This window comes from Macaca fascicularis, chromosome 5 (genome assembly GCF_037993035.2).
Source record: "Macaca fascicularis isolate 582-1 chromosome 5, T2T-MFA8v1.1".
Taxonomy (NCBI): domain Eukaryota; kingdom Metazoa; phylum Chordata; class Mammalia; order Primates; family Cercopithecidae; genus Macaca; species Macaca fascicularis.
This window is the reverse complement of record NC_088379.1, coordinates 150,916,714-150,921,522: the sequence shown is the minus strand read 5'-3', so window position 1 is coordinate 150,921,522 and position 4,809 is coordinate 150,916,714. Positions and strand designations below refer to the sequence as shown.

Here is a 4,809-nt window from a genome sequence, read left to right as displayed (position 1 = left end):
TTTGTGAGGGGGAGAGAGGTAAGATGTGGATTGCAAGAAGTAGTCTGTGGCCAGATTATATCAGGCTTTGGAGGTTTTTTTCTTTTATAAGGATCTGGCTTTTATCCTGAATAAGCTAGGGAGGCAATGAAGGGTTTTGAGCAGAGAAGTGTCATGATCTAAATTACATGTTTAAAGCATCAGACTGGCTGCTGTGTTGAGAATAAACTGGTGGGCTAAGGCAGCAGGAGGGAGACAAGTTAGGATGTGATTGCAGTAAGTCAAGCAAGTGATAATGGGCTTGTACCCAGCTAGTGGGGTTCCAGTTAGTGATGTTGAAAGTGTTGAAAAGTGTTCTGTTTCTGCTTATTTTTTAAATGTGAAAGCAATAGGATACACCAATGAATGTAAAGCATATGATGATGATGTAGGATAAAGGAAGAGAGGAGTTAAATATGACATTGATGTTTTTATCCTGAACAAATGGAAGGAAGGAGTTGCTGAAATAGAGACGTCTCTGGGAAGAGCAGAAGCTGTTTTGAACATTGCAGTTTGAGATTGCTATTAGGCGTCTGCTTGGAGATCCCAAACAGGTAGCTGGATATGGGAGTCTGGAGTTAAGGAGAGGGGTGTTGGCTAGATATATAAGCTTTGAAGTCATCAGCCTGTAAATACTGACAAAACAAGTGTAGTGGTAAGGAGTTAGTTGAACATAGAAAAAGAAGAGATCTGAGGGTTGAGATCTGAGGCATGCCCATCTATTAAAGATTAGGGAGCAGAGGAAGAATCCACAAAGGAGATTGAGAAGGAGTAGTCAGGGAGGTAGGAAGCAAGCCAGGAGACCATCTCAAGAAGAAGGGAGTGATCAACCGCTGACTGATTAAATAAGATAAGGACTGAGATTTAGCAACATGGAGGTCATCGTGATTTTTTACTAGCTCTACCTGTGAGAGTGAAAACATGACTGAAGTGAGTTCAAAGGGAAGTAGAGGAGTGGTCTTAGAGACAGTGAATGTCGTCAGTCTTTTAAATTTTGTCCTGAAGGGGAGTTGAGATACGATATAAGGAAAAGATTTTAATTTTTCCAATGGAAGATATTATAGCACATTTGCTTGCTGGTGAGGGTGATCCAAGAGAGGAGGAAAAAACTGATAAAAGACAGGGAAGGAATGGACAACTTACAATCACTAAAACTTTCAAGGAAGGGGAAGAAACTAGGACTATATGTAGAGGGATCGTGTTAGCTCAGGGGATGGAACATGTGTGTACTGTAGCACACAGGGTGCACTAACAGATGCAAGGGAATGTGGTGATGGGAATGAGCAGGGGCGTTTTCAGTTGCTTTAATTTTCTTAGTGAATTTGGAGGTAAGGGCATGAACTTGAAATGAGGGTGGAAAAGGATATATTGTAGGAAAAGATACAAAATAGTCATTTAGGAGGACGGGAGAGGAACTAAACAAGTCCTATTAGTAAATGATAGGTCTCCTAGTTCAATTCTCTGATTTACTTGACTCTTCCATTTTTCCATCCCTTTGTCTTTTTGCTCAGTTTATTGAAGACTTATCTTCCAGCCCTTTTATTGAATCTGCTATTTCTGTTATCCTATTTTCATTTGCCAAGAATGATTTCTTATGCTCTACATATTCCTTTTTTCATGTAACCACACATTCTTATTTTGCAGATGTGACATTTTATCTTTTTTTTTTTGAGGTCAATAATACATTTAAGTGTTCTTTTCATTGCACTCTTTGTGACTCCAAGTTGCCTTTATTCATTTGTTTGTTTTTTTTAATCTTTAATATTTTATGTCAGAGACTTTCCTCACATGTCTGGTGCTACTTGATTGTTCACATTTAAGAGTGAGGCACTTAAAAAGCTAATGGGAAGCTTTGCGTGTATTTGCAGTGTTCATCATTTGCTACTGTTTACTGTAGAGCAATCAGTCAGGCACCTGGTCATTTCGCTGGGAGACTTCAAAATGTCAGTATGTAAGTCTTTTCTCCAATCAATTGGTTTTGTCAAAGGGAATTTCTTCCAATTCCCTAGCTAGGGAATATAAATCTAGTTGCCAGTGCCCTAACTGCAAGTGAGGGAAAAAGGGTGGGAGTCTCACTAATTAGTATATGGCATGTAGACTTGACCTTGATCATCCTTTTTCAGCCTTACTCCTATCCTCTACAAAACATGGTATCATTGAGTCTGAAAATCCCTGGCTCTATTTCTCTAGAAATTAAAACAGTTGCCTGCTAGGCTGGTTGGCGTACAAAAGAGGAGAAGGATTCTGAGGGGTCCTCTCCAGTCCCTTTTTTTTTTCAGCCCCAGCCTGCATCCCTTTCTACAGAAGTAACAACTTCCAGTTTCTGAGCCTTTCCAGGGCTATACAGTAGGTATTCATTTGCTTTTTGATATTTTCCACAGCAAAGCAAACTTTCTTGCTGCTCTGTTAACTTCGTTACCACTCACCCATCTGCCTTCTGTCTTCCAACATTTTGTTGCTAGCTCTTGTCTGCTGTTGCCTCTTCTGTTCTCTTTATCCTTCCAGGTTTTATAAGATTGTTTTTATTCCTTTTCAGTCATTTCACAGAGGCTTCAGGATGGAGTTGTGATAAACGCATGTGTTCAGTCTACAATGTTTAACAGAGACTGCCTCCTGATTTTTTTCATGTGAATTACTGAAGAGTAGGTAGCAGACTATCTTGATGCCCTTCCTCACGTCCCTTGACTCTGAGTTGACCTGCAGCTGCAGTGAATACTTCCTAAGGATTCTGACGGCTTCCCTGTCAAGCACCTGCCTCGTTCTGCTTCTCCGAGGATTTCCTCCAGTACACCAAGAGCTTGCCCGACACTCACAAGGTATCCTGGAATTGCTGGGGACTGAAAACCCCTCAACCCATGAAGAATTAGGATCAGTGGATTAATATGTAACTGTCCCATACTAATGGGACTATTATAAGGCATTCTGCTTGGTTCCTCAGAGGTCCCAAATGGGATTGAACCCAAGTTGCCCACAGTAAAAACCCATTCACCAATTCAATTTTCTATTTCACCTCTCTCACTTTGCACACTCACTCACTTGTTCTACCTGAGATACTCTCCAAGATAAACTCCTGTGTCAAAAGCTTTGTCTCAAGGTCTGATTTTGGAGGAACTCAAACCAAGATAATGGGTACTGGTAGTGACTATAGAAAGTATATCCTCAACGGTATGGAGGCAACAAAAACCCCATTAATGGTGGTGAGTAAGGTGGTGACAAACCCTGGCACTTTGAAGATTTCATTACCCACAATTCATCCGTGGTGTACTTGGATGAGATAAAGGTGAAAGGAGACGCTTACCTTATGCAATAGTGCTAACTCCTGAAAGAAATAGGGCTGTGATAATCACATGAATTGAAGAGTTGTCTTATTCTTGTTAACTCCCCTAGAAGAATTGGGAAAAAAAAGAAAGATAGGTTTACAACGTCCAACTCCATTGTTGGAGCATAGTAATGAAAGCCAGAAGGTCTCCTTGGGAGGATCTAAAGAGACCTCCATTTCCTGCAACCAGACGACAGGCTGTTCTAAAAAATGACAGTCAGGGGTTCATTGCAAGAGGAATTGAACTACAGACAACATTGAAGGCACAGTCCAGGCAGGCCTCTCATGCAAAAGTCAAAGCCTTAGAGGAAGGAAATGGTCCTTAAAAACTACTGGGATGCAGGCAGGCATCTGGATAGATGTGTTAGATAACCTTGAACCCCTAGATTCCCTGAACAACTCAGGCTAGCAGGGGTATCCTGCACCCTGTTACTTGAACAGAACAGCTTCCCATTGCCTAGAGACTCTACACAGTCCTCCTCTGAGGCAGACACCTCCAAGATTACTTCAAGGTCTGCTACTGCCTACCCTCATTGCCTCTATTCCAAAAACTGGGAACAAGTCTCAGCATAGCCTGAGCAAGGTAGCACAGTTCTTGCTGTGAGAGACGTGACAGATTGTATTTTGTAAAGAAGGCTGCAACCATATCTCTCATCCCAAATGCTCTTCTACAACCCAAACTTGCCATTCCTCTATCAAGAGATGAAATCGAATCTCAATGCCCTTGAATCTAAGCTGGACTTTACTTGCTTTGACCTATAATGTACAGAACTGATGCTGTATGATTCTTACAGCTGAGTCATAAAAGGTGATGCAGCTTCTGCCTTGTTCCTGGGGACATTTGCCTCTGTGGGATTGAGTTACTGTGTAAGAAGACCACCTATCCTGAGGCTGCCGTGCTGGAAGAAAGCAAAGCCACATGAAGAGCTAGTAAGCTGGTTGCTTTAGCAAGATATTTCATACTGATAGTGAATGTGCACTTCTGTCTTTCTCTTGTCAATGCAAACCACTTTTTCAATAGTCTCATGGTAAGTGCCAAAGATTGTTGTTTTTGTTGAATGTATTATCTTTATTATTCACTACCTGGCCCTAGGAATTTGTTCAATGATCCTCTTTTATGTTACAATATAGTTTTCAGTGACCTTGATCATCTTGACATTCTACAGAACATCTTCCTGGCCCATTATATTAATGACAGAATAATAATTGAACTTGGTTTTTAGGAAGGAGCAAGTAAACCTATGCTGAAGGATGAGAGATAAGCCCTACAAAGTTTTGGAAGTCTGCCACTTCAGGGAATATTTTAGGGGCCCAAAGATCTAGGGGTATGTTGAGACATCCTAACCGAAAGAATACTTTGCATTTCCTACCACTAAGAGAGAGGCATAGCACTTGGTGAACTGCTTTGAATTCCTGAGGCAAAAAAATAATAATAATAACTACTACCCATGCGAATAATGCTCTGATCTCTT

The 4,809-nt window shown here is 41.0% G+C and overlaps 1 long non-coding RNA gene across 1 annotated transcript; it reads left to right on the top strand.

The window, feature by feature from the left end:
- Positions 1-354: 354 nt before the first annotated feature.
- LOC135970821 (uncharacterized) lies at positions 355-4,352 on the top strand. Its single transcript, XR_010586670.1, has 3 exons — positions 355-572; positions 2,298-2,364; positions 2,555-4,352. It is a non-coding gene; the product is annotated as an uncharacterized lncRNA (long non-coding RNA).
- The last annotated feature ends 457 nt before the right edge of the window (positions 4,353-4,809 follow it).